Raw genomic sequence first — 21,718 nt, 5'->3', positions numbered from 1 at the left:
TTTCAGTGATAAATTTGCTGTAAGTATTTTTTTCGTGAGAGATCTACAGTTCAGTGAGAATTTTCCATAAGAAATTTTGTATGAGAAATTTTCTGTGAGTATGTATTTTGTAAGAAAGGTTCTGTAAAAAAAGTTTTGGGAGAAATTTTCTGTGAGATATTAAATAAATTAAATAAATTTTCTGTGAAAAATTTTCTATTATTAATGTTCAGTGAGACCTTTCTTGCGAGAAATATTCTATAAGAAATATCCTGTGAGAAATTTACTGTAAGATTTTTTTTGTAAGAAATTTTCTATCAAACTTTTTTACAAGTCATAATGGCTGGCGGCATAATACGTGTTCATAATATTTTAACAGCATTTTTGGCATTTAAGTAATACAACGCACGTTTTCTTTTCGCACTTTCCTCTGGTTTACCGTGAACGTGCAACGTATTACTGAAATGTTAAAACTGCTGTCAAATTACAGGAACACGAAATTTTCTGTAAGAAATTTTCTGTGAAAAAATTTCTATAAGATATTTTGTGTAAGCAATTTTGAGATTTTTTTCGTAAGAAATATTCGATGAGAAATTTTCTGTAAGTAATTTTCTATGAGAAATTTTGTGAAATTTTCTGTGTAGAATTTTCAGTGAAAAATTTTATGTGAGAAGTGTTTTATGACATATTTTCTGTAAGAAATGATCCGTCACAAATGTTCTGTGAGAAATTTACCGTGACAAATTTTCTGAAGTTTTGTACTAAGAAATTGTTAGTGAGAAAACAGTGGGAATTTGTTTTTTGTAACCAATTTTCTATGAAAATTTTCCATAAGATATTTTTTGTGAGAAATTTTTTGTAAGAAACATTCTGTGAGAAATTTTCTATGAGAAATTTTCTGTAAGAATTTTTTTTGAGAAATTTGTGCAGAATTTTTAGTGAAAACATTTTTGTGAGAAGTGTTTTAAGAGAAATTTTCTGCAAGAAATAATCCACGAGAAATTTTCTGTAAGAAATTTGCAGTGACAAATTTTCTGTGAGAAATCTTCCCGGAGAAATTTTCTGCAAGAAATTTATTTTTTTTTGTGTTTTGTGACTTGTCTATAATGTTCAGTGAGAAGAAAGATTATTAATAATTTTCTGTAAGAAATGTTCTATGAGATAGTTCCTGTCCTATGAGTAGCAATCTGTAAGAATTTTTTTGCTAAAAGTTTTGTACTAAGAATTGTTTGTGAGAATTTTTGTGAGCTATTTCCTGTAAGAAATTTTCCGCGAGAAAACAGTGAGAAATTTTCAATGAAAAATTCTCAGTATCAGCGAGAAATCTTCTATAAGATATTTTGTGTGAAAATTTTCCGTGTGAACTTTTGTGCAAGAAATGTTCTGTAAGAATTTTGTTTGAGGAATTTTCTATAAGAAACTTCTTTTGAAACAATTTCTGTAAAGAATTTTCTGCGAGATGTTTTGTATCTTTCGTGAGATTTTTTGTGAGGTGTGTGTGTGTGTGTGTGTGTGTGTGTGTGTGTGTGTGTGTGTGTGTGTGTGTGTGTGTGTGTGTGTGTGTGTGTGTGTGTGTGTGTGTGTGTGTGTGTGTGTGTGTGTGTGTGTGTGTGTGTGTGTGTGTGTGTGTGTGTGTGTGTGTGTGTGTGTGTGTGTGTGTGGACTATTTATAAAAGCAAAATATTTTCCCCTCTGATTTAAACAATTGTAGTCTAATTTTTGATTTTTGATGATGATTTTGCTTTGGGTCTCATTATAGCTTGCTTCGATCCGCAGCTTAGGTAAAGAGGAACGTTATACAAACTTAATAAGCGTTGCTTCACTGATCCTCTCTTACTTAATTCCATTTTATTTTATTTATTAACTTTTTAATGGGGCTTTAAACCGGTGGTTGGTTCGCCCCAACGCTATCATTGTCTTACTATCTTCTAACGTTAGATATGTAAAAAATAACGAATTGATTATTATAGAGGAAATTCATGCATTTGGCAGAAAGCTTGTATAAAAAATCGGAGAAAAGGATTTTGGCAATATTTTTCCAGTGCAGTTTTTATAGGTTCTTCAACAATTCTTTTCATGGCAGTTGCTGATCTTCTGTCAAAGGCGTTTTTCTATCTAAAATTTTAACATTAAATGAGTTTATTTCGAGATTTATAAAAATGCTTTCCTTCGCAAGAATCCTCTGATTTTAATAAGCTCGAAAATGCCATTCCAATCAAACCAACGAACTATGCGAGGTAATGTCACTGGCTGGCACTTTCAACCTGCTCTCGAATAAAAAAATACAGGGCATTATCTCAAGCCAGTGACTCTCGACCGACCCGCACAGGTCACGCCAGTCTAACGGCATTCCTTCGTTCATTCGCATTTGCACCGGACTGAGTTCGAAAAATACCCTCCTTTTGCTCAATGAACAGGAAAAAATCCCATTTCAAAGAATGCCGCTTTATCCGTCGTGTATGCTCAGCTTCCTATCTTCCTATGATCTTTCGAATCCTTAGAAGCATCCTAGTGCCTGTTGTGCTCTGATTGAATTACTGTCCATACGTGCTGGGGCAATCGGAAAGCTTGCCTATTCGCCAGACACGTCCGACTTACGGTTCCGGTTGTCAGTTCTGGTTGACGATAAAAAGACCCATCTTCTAGGAAATAAAGTATTCTCCCAATTAGTGTTCACACACGAGTATGTAAATCAAAACCAATTCCGGTCAACATTGCTGTTGTGCTGTTTCTCGGAGCATTTCCATTCTTTTTTATCATCCCATTTACCGCGCCACTATCAGAGTCGAAGTTCGAAGCTCCTCCACCGCGCGGCGCGCCTGATTGCACAACTCACACACAAAAGGAAGGCTCGCATGTTGTTGCCCTGGGTCGGGGATCTCCGAACGTGCTGATAAGAGTTCAACGTATTCCACTCCGCTCCGGTGTGCAAGCGGGACGGAAGGAAACCACTTAAATGTAAATGTCAGTATTATAGTAGTCGGTGCGGTACCCGACGACGACGACGACGACAACGCTCCGATGACGATGATTGAGAGCGAAGATTAGAACTCCGTTCATTCTTGGTAAATGGTAAATAACCTTAGGTTCTACAACCGACCAAGCTGTGTGCATAATCGTTTAGCGAGGACGAAAGGATTTGCTTTTCTTTTTCGGTATGTGCATCGAAACTGAAGCAACAAGCCAAGCTTTGATGGTATCCTTTTTCGTTGTGCCCCCCCCCCAATGTCGTTGGAAGGACTCCGGTTTCACGGAGGTAAAGTGCGATGATGCGCCACCGAATAGACAGGTGAACGTTTCGAGCTTTGGTACAATGAACTGTTTACTGCAGCTGTTTTGTTGCGGAATTTGTTTTTGGGGTGACTTTTTTCGATAATCTCAATATTATAATTTAGCCACTTTTTCTACGATACTGTTAACTGTTTACTTAATAGGTAAATGACCTGAACCAGTTTCAAAATTATATCTTTCGTGCTCTAAAATACTGTCTTTATTTTCTTTTTTTTTACAGGTGACGGCACCAGTTAATAATAAGGTTTGTAAAATTATTCATTAACATTCTAAGTCATTGTTACGGTTTGTTTCAACAACGGACAAAGTTGCAAGTTCAGTTGACCTTCATTTCCGGATGACTAGACAGGAGACAAGAGCTTGCGGGTTGTCTATCCATTGCTGGAGAAAATTTGAATTAAATTGACAACCGGTAATCCGGGCGATGCTGAGCAGACAAACTTTAACTAGAATAACCGAAACTTTTCCGTCATATTTGCTCGTTCGCCCTGTCACCAGCTGCCAGTCCTACTGAAGGAAGGTGCACCTTTCAGTAACTGTGTGTAGCAGTAAACTGAACTGAAGTGTGAACAAAGTCTCATGATATAAGCTGTACAAGTTTTACCGCCATCAAAACTCAATCCCCTGTCGGAAATTAGTTCGGGACAAAATTGAGTTGCCGGTGCCGGTAGCATGTGCTGTCAACGATAACTTTTCTCTATGGGTGATAACCATTGAATCACCAGGATGGGTGCGATTACGATCGTTAAAGTGAACCAAGGTCTTCCTTGGTAGGGACCTTGTACCAGGAGAATGTAACAACGCTCGGAAGACATCATTCGAATGGGGAAACAAAGCTGCTGCATTTAATATCTGTTCAACATCGTTGTTTGGAATGGAAATGTAATGGTATTTTTGTTAATAAAATTTAAGCACGAGGCTCCATTCTATGTTACCAGTCCTTTGATCAAGAGCAAAATTATCTTCAATATGACCTTAATCTCGAACAATCGTTTAATCAAAGCTGCTAGCTTGCTCTGCTAGGATACTGGACGTGCTCTCAGAAAGGATGTCTTCCAGTAACGCATATTATAAATTTATGTTCTAATGCAGTTACTTCGTAAGATACTTTGTGCTGACATTACAACTTTCTGCTCGGAGCTGAAACCCTGCACGGTCTCCAATCACAACCCGGGAGACCCCAATTCGCGTCTGACCCAGTAATGTCGAGGCTAGCAAGTACGGCTAAAAATGAATGAAAATAAATTGCTCTTTTATTGGACTTGATTTTGCAAAATTTGCAATGCCATCACAAAACACCACCGTGTAACCACCGTGTCAACAGAGCGGGGGTTCCACGGGTACGGGCCAAAAACAAAGAAGACGCGCAAAAATTGCCTCCCGTTGCCGTCACGTCGTCGGATCGGAACCAGTTTTTTCCCGTCGCACCATAAATGCCGATGCGATGCACTTGGTTGTCAAAATAAAAACACGGAAAGTGCATAATGCTTACCGTGTCGTGTCGCCGCTGTCGCTGAGTCGGTGAGTGTCGCAGTCGCAGCCAATATATTGCGAAATATATTTACCGACAGGCAACTGGGGTCAGCAAAATGCGCATCCAGAACGAGAACTGCACACTGCAGACAACACAGACAAGAGTGCTGTTGAATGATTGCATCGGATCAGCCACAACTGTTTTGGAATGTTTCCACCCCCCCGCCTCTGTCTACTACCCGTTTCGATGTCTCCCACCAGAATCGAATTGTTACAATGTTTCGAAAATTTTTGTTTTGAGGGCTTCGATTTTGTTTCAGTTTATTACAGTTAGGGCTGTTCTACTCCTTGTGCTCTGCTTTTACTTATTTTTACTTATTTGGCCGTACCACCTCAGCCAAGCTGAGGTCTGAGCTTGATTTGAAAACTTATGTCGAATTTGTTTATGCAATCCGGGTTGAAACTGGATGAATTTTACCTGTCAGAGAGGAGCAAATGAACACAAAAAGTTCATCCAGTTCCAATCCGGATTGAATAAACAAATTCGACATTTCATTTGTGGCACTTGTGTAGCTTATTATTAGCTATAAAATGGTTGAATTGGAACTTAAATCAACACCCTGTAGATTATGGAGTGTACAGACGCCGCAGCGAGCAATGTGAATTAGTTGAAACCATATCTGGTTAATTATCGCCTTTGTGAGTGAAACTACGTAATGCAACATCAAGTGAATTCTCTATTCAATCTGGCGTTCCACAAGGCAGCAATCTCCGGTATTTATTGTTTCTTGTATTCACAAATGTACTATACTGATGGCCTATAAATGTTTGTATTGATCGAATCTCGTTCAGACTACGGGGAACACAAAAAGCTCATAAATGTTTTTGTGAACTGCATGATACTGAGAAAAAAGTATGAAGGTCTGTGCCTAAGGGCATGAACGAGGGGCTCACGTAGGACTACGTATATCTGTACGTCTGTGTAACAATTATATCCGTCTCTTAGAGTTTGTAGTTCCACTAAAAGTTTCATCAGGCATCCATCACACTTCTTCTGGCGATTAGCGACGGCAAGTTGAAAATTTTTGTGTGACTTGTAGCGCTAGTCAATTTTAGGTAACTAGCTTGAAACAGATGTTAACTGGTTTAAGGGTCTTGCTCAAAGTATAAAATATTTGTCATAGAGCGCACAACTTATGGTTGAACGGAAAAAATAAATAAATAATATGGGTTATCATTTGCCACTGGTTGACTGGTCGAAAGTATGTAAACAATAGCATGCAACTAATTGAAAAGCAATAAATTTAATGCCCAAAACCTTTTTTCTTCCTCACTTTGAAAATTGCTGCATCACGTCACATGCATGAATATTTCGTCAACCCCTTTTTCATATAAATTTAATAAATTATTTCAGTATATGGATACAACCGGCCGAAAGATAGCGTTGGTCGCTCACATTTTTATAACTGTTCACTTTCAGGACTTCAAATTGGACTAGGTTCATCGCGCTCCTAAGAAATCATGCTGGGATGAGGAGACTTAAGGGGGCATAGTACTTTTTCAATTTAAAAAAATCGAATTTTTTTTATTGATTATTTCGAAAGATTAACATTTTGACCATACGTGTTTCAAGTCATTTCGATGAATTCCAAAAATTGACAAAGTTACAGCTATTTGTACCGCGCATGTCTGGAGCGATTACACGGCGAATAAAAAGTTCAACGTCGTTTTTCTCGAAACCAGGTTTTGAAAGTCGGTACCATAAATATCTCAAGAACGGCTCAAGCAATTCTAATGATTCTTTTTTTGTTTTAAAGCCAACAAAATTATCTAGTGTTTGACCCATCCTTTTTTTTGATATTACAATTTTTGTATTTTTTAGAAATGTTTAAAGTCAATTTTTTCGACTAAAAACGTTACTTTTATGTTTGAATATCCGCCATTTTGTTATGCGTTCGAATTTAAAAAAAAAGGATGGGTCAAACACGAGATAATTTAATATACTTTCATGTCGTTTTGGAATTTTTCAATTCGGATAAGCCCCCCAGCGCCAATCCATGGTACCGTAAATCATGTTTTTTCGAATGATCATGTTCAAGGAGCCGTAGGGGAGAGGGGTAGAGGTTCACATATGCAAACAAAATTGTAAATATTAGTATAAAGTGCAATGTTTTGAATGCAAAAAACCCGAATCGATTCGCTTTTCGCGTTATCGAGAAAAAAATATTTGAAATAAGGCAAAAAATATGGTGTAAAAAGTACTATGCCCCCTTGCCACTTTTTCTGGCGTACTTCCCTAACACAGACATTAAATTGGTCTAGGTTTACAGCGGTCCTAAGCAATTTTGTTAGGACGAGAGGACTTTTGTCACCTTTTCTGGTGTACTTCCCAAGCACAGATATTAAATTAGTATAAGTCTGAACGTCGTTGTGAATCCTCGACCTGTTGGGACGAGTGGGCTTTGTCACTTTTTTATATTAAAATGAAGGAAAAATGTAACGAGAATCATTGAATGCAACTGTAAAAACTGGAATGAGTGTAAATTTAAGTACAGTTGTATACTACCGTACGGCTTGTAGTATGGAAACATCCTTATCGCTACGGCAAATCAGCACTACTTATTCCGACCAATCACAGAGCATTTCTAGTTAGACAATCCCTAACATTTTTCAATTACACTCAAGTCGCTTTTTACGCGAAGGATACGTCCCGCGTAAAAATAACCGCATAAATTCCGAAAATCGCGTGAAAAAACCGCGTAAATTCCGAAATTCGCGTAAAAAAAACCGTGTGAATTCCGAAATTCGCGTAAAAAAACACGTTAATTCCGAAATTCGCGTAAAAAACCGCGTAAATTCCGAAATTCGCGTAAAAAAACACCGCGTAAATTCCGAAATTCGCGTAAAAAAACACGTAAATTCCGAAAATCGCGTTAAAAAAACCGCGTAAGTTCCGGAATTCGCGTAAAAAAACCCCTAAATTCCGAAAATCGCGTAAAAAATGCGTAAATTCCTAAATTCGCGTAAAAAAATGCGTAAATTCCGAAATTCGCGTAAAAAACCGCGTAAATTCGGAAATTCGCGTAAATTCCGAAATTCGCGTAAAAAACCACGTAAATTCCGAAAATCACGTTAAAAAACCGCGTAAATTCCGAAATTCGCGTAAAAAACCCTAAATTCCGAAAATCGCGTAAAAAACCGTGTAAATTGCGAAATTCGCGTAAATTCCGAAATTCGCGTAAAAATCCGCGTTAATTCCGAAATTCGCGTAAAAAACCGCGTAAATTCTAAAATTTGCGTAAAAAAATACCGCGTAAATTCCGAAAATCGCGTTAAACAAACCGCGTAAATTTCGAAATTCGGGTAAAAAAACCGCGTTAATTCCGAAATTCGGGTAAAAAAAACACGTCAATTCCGAAAACCGCGTAAATTCCGAAATTCGCGTAAAAAAAACCGCGTGAATTCCAAAATTCGCGTAAAAAAAAACCGCGTGAATTCCGAAATTCGCGTAAAAAACCCTAAATTCCGAAAATCGCGTAAAAAACCGCGTAAATTCCGAAATTCGCGTAAAAAACCGCGTAAATTCTAAAAATTCGCGTACAAAGATACCGCGTTAATTCCGAAATTCGCGTAAAAGAACCGCGTAAATTCTAAAATTCGCGTAAAAAAACACGTCAATTCCGAAAACCGCATAAATTCCGAAAATCGCGCAAAAAAACGTGTAAATTCCGAAAATCGCGTTTAACAAACCGCGTAAATTCCGAACTTCGCGTAAAAACCGCGTTAATTCCGAAATTCGCATAAAAAAACCACGTCAATTCCGAAAACTGCGTAAATTCCGAACTTCGCGTTAAAAAAAACCGCGTAAATTCCGAAAATCGCGCAAAAAACCGCGTAAATTCCGAAATTCGCGTAAAAAATGCGTAAATTCCGAAATTCGCGTACAAAAATACCGCGTAAATTCCGAAAATCGCGTTTAACTAACCGCGTAAATTTCGAAATTCGCGTAAAAAACCGCGTTAATTCCGAAATTCGCGTAAAAAACCACGTCAATTCCGAAAACTGCGTAAATTTCGACATTCGCGTAAAAAAACCGCGTAAATCCCGAAATTCGCGTTAAAAAACTGCGCTAATTCCGAAATATGCGTAAAAAACCGCATAAATTCTAAAATTCGCGTAAAAAAACCGCGTAAATTCCAAAAATCGCGCAAAACAAAAACGCGTAAATTCCGAAATTCGCGTAAAAAACCACGTAAATTCCGAAAATCACGTTAAAAAACCGCGTAAATTCCGAAATTCGCGTAAAAAACCCTAAATTCCGAAAATCGCGTAAAAAACCGTGTAAATTGCGAAATTCGCGTAAAAATGCGTAAATTCCGAAATTCGCGTAAAAAGCCGCGTTAATTCCGAAATTCGCGTAAAAAAACCGCGTTAATTCCGAAATTCGCGTAAAAAAACCGCGTAAATTCTAAAATTTGCGTAAAAAAATACCGCGTAAATTCCGAAAATCGCGTTAAACAAACCGCGTAAATTCCGAAATTCGGGTAAAAAAACCGCGTTAATTCCGAAATTCGGGTAAAAAAAACACGTCAATTCCGAAAACCGCGTAAATTCCGACATTCGCGTAAAAAAACCGCGTAAATTCCGAAATTCGCGTTAAAAAACTGCGTTAATTCCGAAATATGCGTAAAAAACCGCATAAATTCTAAAATTCGCGTAAAAAAAACCGCGTAAATTCCGAAATTCGCGTAAAAAACCGCGTTAATTCCGAAAACTGCGTAAATTCCGAAATTCGCGTAAAAAACCGCGTAAATTCCAAAAATCGCGCAAAAAAAAACGCGTAAATTCCGAAATTCGCGTAAAAAAAAACCGCGTAAATTCCGAAATACGCGTAAATTCCGAAATTCGCGAAAATAGACGCGTAAAAAAACTGCGTAAAAAGCGACTTCAGTGTATTTCAAAGTTTGTTAGAGAAACATGTAATCTACTGCATTGTAATGGATTCTTAGAAAAATTTCCAACCGATTGATACCAATAACCCTAGAATCTATTGAGAGAAGACTGAGTTATAAGCGTGCAAACTATAACCACTTTTCGTTACATGTCCCCTTCTAGTTTCTCTAAAATCTAGGTCTCTAAAATGCACCCCAATATAGAAAACAAACACGTAGTCATACGTCTAAATTAACTTTATATTAGCCTATATGCTTGGTTATTTCCTTAAAATGTATCAATTAAAATGAACACATAACATAACCATATTGCAACGAGCTTTTGGCAAAGTACTGCTTTATTTTGCGTGCTGTTGCCAGGATATGCTGCTCGCCACACAAAATATTGAATTCGCCTAATTTGCGAAACGCTTTTCGAGCGTGTTAAATTCGACTTCAGCTAGTTGGACACAAAGAGAAGATGCCCTCCGTGATATCTCTCGTGTAGTAGTAACCTATGTGGTATTAGTTTTTCCAACGAAGATGTATTTGAGCCTGTGAAAAAGTTAAAACCCTCTAAAGCTTAAATTAAACGTCTCGGGGACTCAATACACTTTACTGACTAGCCTAAATCTTACCTCATTAGCCGCTCGCTCTCTGAAAAATTAGGCCACATTGAGTCAAACAGTTTCATTACCCTGTCTGGTGTGCCGCAAGGGAGTAACCTGGGACTGCTGCTGTTCTCTTTATTCTTCAATGACGTGTGCTTTATTATCCCGCCTGGTAGTAAACTCATTTACGTTGACGATTTGAAATTATTTCTTGTCGTTCGAACTATTACGGACTGCATTGAACTGCAATAATTCTTGAATTCTTTCTCAAACTGGTAAAAGATAAGAAAACCTCAATATTGTCCAACTATACAGTATCTGACGAAATGCTTGAAAGAGTCACAGTAATTAAGGACCTTAGTGTATTATTAGACTCACACCTCTTCTTTAAACATGACTATTCTCACATTATAGCACGTGCTAATAAAAACCTTGGCTTTATTATGAGGATTTCCAGAGACTTTGTGTTTTGATGGTTGAACGGTATGAGAGCCCTCATTTGTTTACCATTTGAAAAAAAGACATCTTGATTGGGCCACCATGAAATATTGCAATATGCTATTGTTCCATGCTTTGCAAATATTTTTATCAATCTTTGTTTTTGAGAAATCCTGGTGTCCGGCCATAGAGGACTTCCCTCTATACTCTATATACCTATGTATAACCATTGAAATGAATTTTTATTTCTACTTCCGCATGTTTGAGTGGATAATGAATGATCTATTTGTCCAGTGATGTTCATGGTGTTCAATAGAATTACTTATAGAATTACTATTTTATATGTTTGCATAATATAAAAAAAAAAGTCATAGGACTTGTTATGTTTGTTAAACTACAAACGAGACCAATTTTGTTATTTCAATCTGTTCTGAGTAGCATGTCCTTCGTGCGATATAATGATAAACGAGCTTGCTATAACCATTAGCAAGCACTTACAGGTAACTTTTTTCATTATTATGCCATTCTATAAATTATTTATTGATCAAGCTACAATTGAGTATCAGCTAATTATAATTTAAACATTGCATCTCGTACAAAAAATATGCTAAACATGCGATAAAGAACTTGTTAACAGCAAAAGATGATAAACTGCCGGTTATCACGAGGAAAATCGTGGTAATCAATTGCCTAGATTGCCTCGAATGGCTACATAAAGAATGCACAAGCTAGCTGGGCTCTTGGTATTTTATTTTTCTGCTGTCACCGCCAGACAGCAACTGAATGTACCGATCGAAAACATGATGATCATTTTGAATAGCTCACGGAGTCACGCTTCTTTTTAAGAGAAGATGACGCTAAGGAAAATTTAGTCCAAGGTTGCCGACCATTAACGACACTCGTAATCCGGTTTTGCCCTCTTAGCAGATCAATAAATCTCTAACGATCCGTAATAATAACATACAACGATGACTTTGGCGAAAACGAGGATAACGAATAAAAAGCTCAATCAACGAGTAGATTATTCGATGCTAGTTTAAACCGAGCTTCGCAATTTTCCGAACAAAACGCATCAAAACCCTTCCCCATCGGCATCACACATACTCATCGCAACGATAACATCATCATGTTGCAGGGCGGTAGCATCCCTCCCGGAACAGTCGTCCTTGAATGCTGGCTGACATCCTGCCTGATTCGTGGCGGGAATGTACCCGACCGAGACAGTATGGATTATAGCTGCGAAGTGCTCGGGGTAGTAGAACGAAAAAGTTACAATAAATTAGAAGCTTATAAGCCAAAGCGACAGACAAAGTTCCGACGGGCAGTACATCCTTTATGCGCACACTTGTGTGGGGTGTGGCGTTCGGAATTTGCAATTGCGCTTTATTGTACGCTCTCGAGTCGACACTCGCCCACCACCCCGGCTCGGCCGCATAAAGTCATGCGATAATAATTCTAAGTGATGCTTTTTTTCGGTCGGAAAACAAGCGCAAGTGCTCCTTTCAGCCAGCTTTTCCTCCGCCCCCTTTACGCGGTGCGGTGCTGCGATGACATTGCTGCGTCCTCTTTCTACAGCCTTCCCAGTTGTGTCGTTTGGAATGAGGTCAAAGGCATTGTAGGTCAGTTTTGCCGCTTTCCTTCCGGCACCGGAAGGGCAAAATAGTGTGCATGGTGAAATGTTATTACTTTCGGTGATGTAAACATTGTGATTTATTCTTCTTTGGGGGTTGCTCCGTAGAGGATAGGGGAAAACTTTAATTTTCTTATGCACTGTATTAGGGTGCACGCTGAGTGCACCCTAATAAAGTACCTATAAGTTAGCACACTCCTTCGAAACTTGCCTGATTATGTTAGTTATTTTCAACAATGTTAGGAACAGAGAAGATCAAACTCCAGAACTCGGTGTTCAGACGAGTGAAAGTTAAAAATTGAGTACGAGACGAGCAAAACTGGTTGCCGAAAGTGCGAAACAAAGTAATTCCGTTAAATTACGACGCATTCTTAACATTGCTCAGCGGAAGTGTGCAGACGGAGAAACGCTATCCATGGTAGACGTGCAACGTGAGCTGCATTTATTGTTTACATGCAGCATCTTCGACTCCGTCTTCGACAGTCTGCGGCTCCGTGACCGTGCGAGCGCGAATCGTCCCCGAAGCACACGAAGGTGGTAGGTACATCTTGTATGTATTCCGGGGAGCGGCAGCCTTCCATTCTAAAACACCGCGTGTAAACGCTAGTGTTGTACCGGTACCATTGCGGAAACGAGCACGTTTCTGCTCCTTCCTGCCGGCGGTGACGACGGTCGCGCTGAAGAGTGCGATTGGACTAACACGCAGAAAAGATACAGCGCTGTCTGTCGTTCGACATGGGAACCGGTTTTCCATCATGATGGCATCGGGAACGAGACACACCATCGCGCACTGACGCCGATGAAATGGGAAATACGAGAAAAACGCAACATTCAATTCTATGCGATCCAAATGAATGCTGGAACGAACGAACGCGAACCGACAGTGAAGAGTGGGTGGATCGCGGATCGAATGTGAGTGTGTGGGTGTGTTTGTGTACGCTGTTTATGTGGTTATGCGCAGGTGAGTGGCCTACTAGTGGAACCTCGGCTGGCCACTGAGCTACGATCGAAAGGAACTCACGGGCGAGGAAAGAGTGCATATGGCACTAGCTACTGCTAGATTTCAGGATAAAAGCTAACAATAATGACAATAATAGTAAACTCTTATGCTTTCTATAGAAAAGTTTTATAGTTGCTGCAGTCCTGTTGGTGTTTAGCTATGTTAAAGTGTAGTGATTATATAAAAAAGCCGTTCAAAAACGTAAATTCGAATTTCCGGAAAATCAAAATTTTTTGTGAAGAATATATTCCAAAATTATTGTACAAATTGACCCGAAACGTTCAGATTCATCGCAGAAAAAGCAAATTAAACTTGCGAATTTGCTTTTCCAGCTTTGCTTTTTTTTGTATGCAAATCGCTTATTTCAAACATGCAGCGCGTAAACCAAATATCATCGAGCAAAAAACTTTTCAAGAAAATGTAAACGAATTTCTTCAACCATTGAGGAACAACATCTAAAAAATTGCTTCAAAGAAAAGTCGGGAAAACTATGTTCTACTTCGTGGAAAAGCTTAAAAAATGTTTTCTGCCTAGTCTGTGTTTTATACTATATTTAAAATTTCTCGATAGCATTTGTTTTCGTTCTTTAGCTATGACCGAAACGAATCAATTTTCCTGAAAATTCCTTCCTTCAACAAGAACAAATCATACCTTTGTGAACCAAGTATCGTAGAACAAACGTGAAGACGACTTAGTTTAAAACACATTGGAAAAGTCTAAATGTATAGCGTAAACCTTTGGATGATTATGCCACACCTACCCCGTTTGAGAAGAATAACGGAATACACTGAATTATTCCTTTATTCAAGACTTATGAACTAACACTGTTAATCATTTTTATAACAGTAGCTTTTTATTTGTGCTTCCCGGTTGACTTAGAGGTAGTTTGTGCCTCTTAGTTGGCCTCGAGGTACGATGCTGGTCTAGTAAGCCAGTCCTCGTATGTTCTCATCTCGGCTGGGAGAGGTTGTCAGAGTCAATAGCTTTTTACAAACGACGGAGGGAACTGTAGGAAATGGAGGGAAAAGGTAATGACAGTATCTCCGGAGAGACAAGGTGTGATGGGGAAATGGCAGAAAATGAGGTAAAGGAGAGCCATTAAAGTAACACTTATTGACACTTATTGAACAATTATTATTTTTAATGTTCCTCTTTACCCAAGCTGGAATAGTCTTTTAGTTTTGCCTTTCCTTCTCCTTTTCAGAAAAAGTATGTTGCATTCGGAAAATGTTTATTTTCGTCGACGTTTCGAAATGTATTCTTTCATCTTTGGAACAGAAATTCAAAGATTTCTTTTTCGTGTATGTTGTGTCATTACAATGCACAAAGTTGTCTGATTTTACACAGGTGCATCGAACACAGATTGTATTTATGAACGCATTCCGTGTCAAAAAAATTAACTTGATTTGAATATTTCATATTGTCTGTTGTGGCTCTCTGAAATAATTTAATTTGGTTTTGAAGCTTTTAAAAATTTTCTGAAATATTAAAATTGTTCTAATTATTCCATGGGAAGTAAGTAAAATTGACCGCGTATCGGTAAATAAAAAGCAATGTTGTTTCTAGTTTATACTTATTTTCGTTTTTCAAGTATACCATGTCATCCAGTTCTATAGTTGCTGGATTCGTACGTTCGTAATATGCTTGTTGATTATTTCTAATCTGAACTTCACTTCTTTTCCATATGTTTTGTCGTATATTATACCTGGTCTCTAATCTTAAAAAAAAATGAAAACGCCATGTACTGTTCTACGGATTTAACCAGGTTCGGAATAACGGGCTTTAACCAAATTCGCAGTTTGAACAAACATCAAACAAACATTCATAGTGGTCATGTTGAATACGAAAGTAAATTTGACAACTTCAGGTCATCTTTGGTGTATTTTAAGAGGTTCATTGTAAGTCACTTTTCTGGTTTATTAGTATTACTGAGCCCGATTTAATCGACTCCCATTTGTCTCGAATCTCCCAAGCGTTTCGGACTTATGGCGGTGCATTCAAATACCTATATATACAGATATATGTTCACTTTTATATTCTAAAGATTTGGACCTCCGCTCTCGCAGAAGGTCATTCTCTTTTTATCTTTCAACTATTTGTCGATATGTTTTCATCTAAAAAAATCTAAAAATCTAAATCATCCAAACAAAATGGAGCCGTTTTTTTCTTATTTTGGTCTCGCCCTCCCCTTAGTGTCCCCTCTTTTTAGAATTCTTATTTTTGTCATTGTACATCTGCTATCGGTCTGTATGCTAGAGAATCACCGCTCCTTTTACTTATTTGGACCCCCCGCTCCCCTTGAAAAGATACGTCTCACTTTTTGTAAATCCTATGACTACCCTCTAGCTTCGAGGTACGATGCTGGTCTTACAAGCCAGGTGTCGTGTGTTCGAATCTCGGCTAGGCGGTGCTTGATAGATAGAGTTAGTAGGACCTTTGCACTAGCCCCGTAATTGTCCTGTGCTCTAACAGCCGGCTGCGAAGTCTGTCGATAAAGAAGGGTAATGTCTGAAGACGGTATAAACCCAAGGCTTTGCTTTTTATGACTATCCTCTCATGCCAAGAAACACGTATGCCAAGTTTGATGGAGTCCGGAGTTCCGGAGTTATGGTAGAACATTCATTTTTCAAGCTAACCAGCAAGATAGGCTTGGCCAAGAATAATCACTTTTTGGCAATGTTACAGCTTTGAGTGAACCAGTGTTATTCCCAAACATTGACCCTCAATTGGTTAGATTAGGAACGCTCTAGGAGAAAGGCACGAGTTTGATCTATTGCATAGTAACGGAACCTTTCTCCGAAAAGCCGCGCTGAGAATCGCGGCTAACACGCTGACAGATGAACAGCGTCACGCGCAGTACCTTGTAAGTCGTAAGGGCCTGAATAGTGTCGTCATCCTGCCGGTTATAATCTTAAATCATAGCTTGGTTCGACCCATGCACCTTCCAGCATTGGACAAAAGTTAGGAGTCATAATGACAACTTGTTAAGCGTAGCTACCAATAACCCCCCTCACCTTCCCGCTCTTTCCTCACCACTCCAAAAAAAAATCACGACTTTCCTCTATCGTCCCTTTATCAATTGTAGAACCACCATTTCAAAAAATATTAGTGACTCACTTGTCCATCATAGTCATACCCTACCCTGCCTTTGGGCAAGCAATTACTGGGCAACTTCGGTTCGACAATAACTACGATATCGCAAACGGATATAGGTTTATGTGCAGTGAATTACTTGATTCATCGCTTAATACTAAGCAGATAATCTTTCTCGCTACTAGACAATCGCGAAATTGTCCACCATAAGTTGGAATAGCAATTCTTCAGTAATACGAGCATATCGTCTTTCGATTGTAAAGAAATGCAGAAATGGTTTTCCGTTTTTGTAAGGTTTGCAGCTACAAAAATTTGATCGTACTTCTATAATCAGCTTTTCATAAAATAGACCTGTTTATTATGTAGAAATCAGGCGAATGAAATTTGCTCTTCGCTATGTATCCGATAATTATTGCTTGTTGGCGACTCAGCGAATCGATTTGGCTAAATTGGATAGCTAAGCACGAAGCTTACTTGTCAAGTGCTTCTTTTAGAAGAGTTTCTGGAGATCAATAGCATGTAGCAATCGTGTAGATAAATTTTACCTTTCGCTATGTCTTTAATAAGTTTTGATATTGGATCTTGATTGGCTTCCAAATATTGAGCTAGTTTGCTATTTAGGCGAAATTACACCTTGCGTACGAGTTAATTGTTTTTTGATTTTACTTTTCATTAGAGCCGCCCATTCACATATCGATCTTGTTTGTTTGATTAAATGAGGGAGATTTAGTTTTAGTTCCCTCTCAGCTTTAACAAAAAAAGCATTACAGGGATACCTCGATATAAGACAACCTCGTGATAAAACAACCTCGATATAAGACAATTCGATATAAGACAATTTTTACCTCGATATAAGACAAATCCCTTTGACACAGTTGGTAACGATACCAGAGCACATTTTCCATTCCAAAAGCGGCGCCATAAATTTGTTCATTATTTCGAAATAATCTTAAAAATTGTAAACAACTAATAGCTCAAACAATATTAAATAGTTCAAAAAACATAAACACACAACACAGAGCAAAATTGGTGACTGCTAATGCCAAATTTTTGGGAAAAAATCATGTTTCGATATAAGACAATCTCGATATAAGACAACTTTTTGAAATTATAAATTGTCTTATATCGAGGTATCCCTGTAGACTAAAAATAAAGCTCCATTTTTAGATTGGATTCCTTAAAGTTAGGCTTTGACACTTTTTTGCAGCTAAAAACACCGCTCTCTCAGAAAAATTTTCTGGCTACGCTACTAGTTAGCGATCGATGTTTCAACTTCCACTAGCGCTTTCTGCAAGACTCCATCAGATGGGAGTCTGCTGGATTGTATTGTGACAAGGATATTTTTGACAGCGCAGATCAACTGCTCCCATGCTCCTCCCACATGCAATGAAAGGGATGGATTGAAGGTCCACTGTGTGTAAGTTGAGAAAATCTCATTTGCAGGTCTATCGTGGTCGAGTTGTAGGATTATTTATGACAATTGCTTGCTGGTCGCTTCAGCTTGAGAACTTGGAAAAACTATTTAAGCATACCCCAAGAGAGAGTTTGGCCAAGTATCGACGAGCGCGGAATAAGTTGACCACGATCCTGAGGAGGAAAAATCACCAGAAGGAAGACAGAGATCGTGAAGAGCTGGAACAACAATTCCTGGCTAATGATACACGCAAGTTTTACGAGAAGGTGATCCAAACTCGCAAGGGCTACACACCTTAACCTGACATGTGTGACATGTTACAGGGACGAGGGAGGGGATCTAATCACGAACGAGCGCGAGGTGGTCGACAGATGGAAGCAGTATTTCGATGAGCACCTCAACGGCGATATAGCAGCAGGAGTCCACCGCAATCTTAACCTCGGAGTGCTTACAAACGACAACAGCGTGCCGGCTCCCGAACTCCGGCGAGAAATTCGTCCGCTAAAGATTAATAGAGCCGCCGGAAAGGACCGATTTCCTGCAAAGCTCTACCAAATGGCCGAGAACCGCTAGAAAACGGCACTTCATTGGATAATTTCTAGGATTTAGGAGAAGGAGAAACTACCTGAGGAGTGGATGGAAAGTGTGGTCTGCCCTATCTACAAAAAGGGTGACCAGCTATATTGCTGTAATTACCGCGGCATCATGTTGGTCAACGCCGCCTCCTAGATTTTGCTGCGACGTCTCTCCAATAGCAAGAGAATTCGTAGCGGAGTATCAGGCGGGCTTTATTTGGGCTCGTGCTGCTACGGATTAAATTTTTTACTCTCAGACAAATCCTCCAGAAATGTCGAAAGTACAACGTGCCTATGCATCATGTTTTCGTGAATTTCAGGGCAGCATATGAACAGTTGAACGCGAACAGCGATGGCAGATAATATACGAGTACGGTTTTCCGGATAAACTGACGCGGCTGATCAAAGCTACTCTGGAGCGAGTGTTGTGCTACGTGCGAGTTTCGGGGACAATCTCGAGTCCCTTCGAATCTCGCAGAGGGGTGCTGTAAGGAGATGGACTGTCCTGTATGTTGTTCAATATCGCTATTGAAGGTGTGATCCGGCGGGCGGGCATCGAAACGAGAGGAACGATCTTCAGCAAGACTAGCCAACTTTGCTTACGGAAGACAAGAGATACGTGCACCTGCCGCATTTGGACGAAAGGTGCTGCGGAGTAATTTTTGGCGGAGTACAAACGGAAAGCGAAGAGTGGCGGAGGCGTATGAATCACGAGCTACAGGCACTACTTGGAGAGATTCCTATCGTACACCTGGCGGAAGTTGGGAGACTACGGTGGGTCGGTCACGTCGCAAGGATGCGGGACGACTGTGGAGTTAGATCCGTTCTCTTCGAGAACCCCACGGGCACCAAGAATAGAGGGGTCCAACGTGCTAGATGGCTCGACCAGATAGAAGCCGACTTGTGTGAGCCGAAACGGCTCTCGGGTGGTAAAGTAAGTAAGTAAGCAAGTATTCTTTTATCTGTAGGTCCATGGACTTAGTTACTTACTTACTTATGTGTTCAAATCCGCCGGTCCGACAGAACAAAAGGCTGAAATCAGAGATCTTTAATTCTCCACTTGCGAATTCCAGTCGAGTGCTTCTCTGCAGATCTCGCCCGCTCCTTTCCTCAAAATGAGGTGGAAGTGACCTACGTTCACGTATTTCTGTTGCTATGGCCGTTGATGACATCAACGATGTCAGCCCATGGTCTCGACTACTGGACTGCTGACAGTGTTTGTCTTTTTCAATTTTCTACCTTTTAAAAAAACTGATTGCTCGAATCTGTCAGTCAATTTTCTTGCTCTTGATTGATATTTTAGATCTCAAAGTTTAGTTTTTTAAAACTGCCTGCTTTTAAAATTAAGCTATTTTACAAAAATAGTTAGCAATGCTGAGTTCATTTCACCTGTGAATAATGAGCAATATATTGCATCAATTTAGGCGTATTGTATAAACGCGAAAATATAAATTGTCTTATATCGAAGTATCCCTGTACAGGGAAAACATGAAACTCAATTGACACAAAACTAATAGAAGTGATTCAAAAATATTAAGAAAACCTTCACAAAAGTAAAAAAAAATATACTTAACAAGAAATATACTAAGCAAGAATTGAAAAAAAAACAAATAAAACTGAAATGCAATATATCATTGCAATTAATAGTAAAAATGGAAAAGATTTTTGTTCTATCTTTGGCAAGAGAACTGCAAATAGAATTTATTTGCTGTCAGTTTAAATTTACGCGATACATTGAAATATATTTCTTCACAAGAAGATTCATAAAAATAACGCGAATTTTTCTTTATTTAACACCTTGTATGCATCCCCGTAGATTAGCCTGGCTTATACTTTGTAAAGTTTCGTGAGATAGTCAGTTCGTATCACATGATAAGACTGTAATTATCCATTTTTTAAGGGTTCTACATGCAATTCGCATGTCCAGGGTCTATGTCTACGTCTCACGGTGGTACTTGCGTTTTCATACTCCGATGAGAGTGAGTTCCCCGATCAGCTGCATCGCCATTCCGTCCATCATGCCACTCTCGCGCGAAGCTACATCATCATACAGACTGCACAATCGACCCAAACGGCACTCAATGGGGAGCGCAGCGCTTATAGACTACTGTAGTTGTTGCTCCCCGGCCAGTCGGCACGACTACCGCCCACCCTCTTTCATAGCCGGAGGGAGCCGCGGCGCGCACATGGTGGTGTTAGTGTTGGTGCATTTTATGCTTCTACTTCTACCCTGTCCGCTGCGCTCCGCGGCTGGCCCGTCGTCCGCCCGTCCGGCTCGATTATTCGCGGGAGTTCGGCGATGTTTTTCTCGATTTCTTTTGACCCAACTTTACTTCACTTCGTCGCCGTCGTCGTCGCCTCATTGTATGCACACCAAACGAACGAAACGCAGACGATTTGCCCGTTTTGCACTTGGTGCTTGGTGGAGCTAAAACGTCAGTCTCTCCTCGTCTACTGATTCGCACGGTCGCGCGTCTTTTTTCTGTTGGCGCTGTTTCGCTCGGTAGTGAATCTTTGTGTGCACTTCAAAACGGTGCGTGAAGTAACTTTCGATAGGTTACGATCGTTTCGTTCGTGTTCGAAATGGACTAAATTGATACGTGAGAATAGCGATTACTAAAGTTAATGATGTTTGAACACCGTTCGTCACCTGCCGTCAGTCCAGGGCCATAGTGTGCCGAGCTGGAACTGGATACTTAATAGTGACCGCGAAAAAAAATACAAACGCTTCTGTGGTCAGCGAAAAATCAGTGTCGATATTTTTCCATTCCTGTTCGGCTGCATAACGAATCCCACCCGATCGGATTGTGCGGTGTTTCCCTTGGGTTTCGATTTCGACTCTGATCTAGCCCGAGTGCGAGCGAGCGCCTTCTGGTTTGGTGCTGCTTCTGTGTGTCGTAGTGTTTGTGCTCTCGAATGTTTGTGTCGGTGGTTTGTTATTGTTGCCGTTTTGGGGCCATTCATGAAAAAGTATGCCGAACGAGCTGCCGCCTGCCTGCGGCATCATGAGAGGCTGCATCTGAGCTGAGGCGGTCAGTTCATCGTAGAGACCGCAGTGTTGGTGGAAAACCGTTTGAAAAATAATTCCCCATATGCTGCTGCTGCTGGTAAAACAAAAAAATCGAGGCAAGCAATAATGTTTTCTGGTTTGTTTGTGAAGAATTCATCACAGTAAAAGGTGGAAGTGTGCATCCAACCGAGCAGCCGAATTCGTTTTACAAAAGTGAAAAAGCTCCCCACCGTCTGGGCTATTATGCATCTTAAATCGTATAAATGAAGTGTA

General features: G+C 39.6%; 1 protein-coding gene across 2 annotated transcripts in view; it reads left to right on the top strand.

Moving 5' to 3' along the window:
- Positions 1–21,718, top strand: part of LOC128734326 (ecdysone receptor) — a 599,356-nt gene that overhangs the window by 42,255 nt on the left and 535,383 nt on the right. Inside the window, exon 2 of one of the 2 annotated variants that reach the window (XM_053828458.1) lies at positions 3,491–3,514. The exons of the other annotated variant lie outside the window; for it this stretch is intronic. The gene's annotated coding sequence lies outside the window, so the exon portion shown is untranslated. The remainder of the gene's footprint in view (positions 1–3,490; positions 3,515–21,718) is intronic. 2 annotated transcript variants of the gene reach the window in all.

Source organism: Sabethes cyaneus, chromosome 2, assembly GCF_943734655.1.
Source record: "Sabethes cyaneus chromosome 2, idSabCyanKW18_F2, whole genome shotgun sequence".
Classification (NCBI taxonomy): Eukaryota; Metazoa; Arthropoda; class Insecta; order Diptera; family Culicidae; genus Sabethes; species Sabethes cyaneus.
Note: the sequence above shows the minus strand (reverse complement) of the source record. Positions and strands in the feature narration are given on the sequence as shown.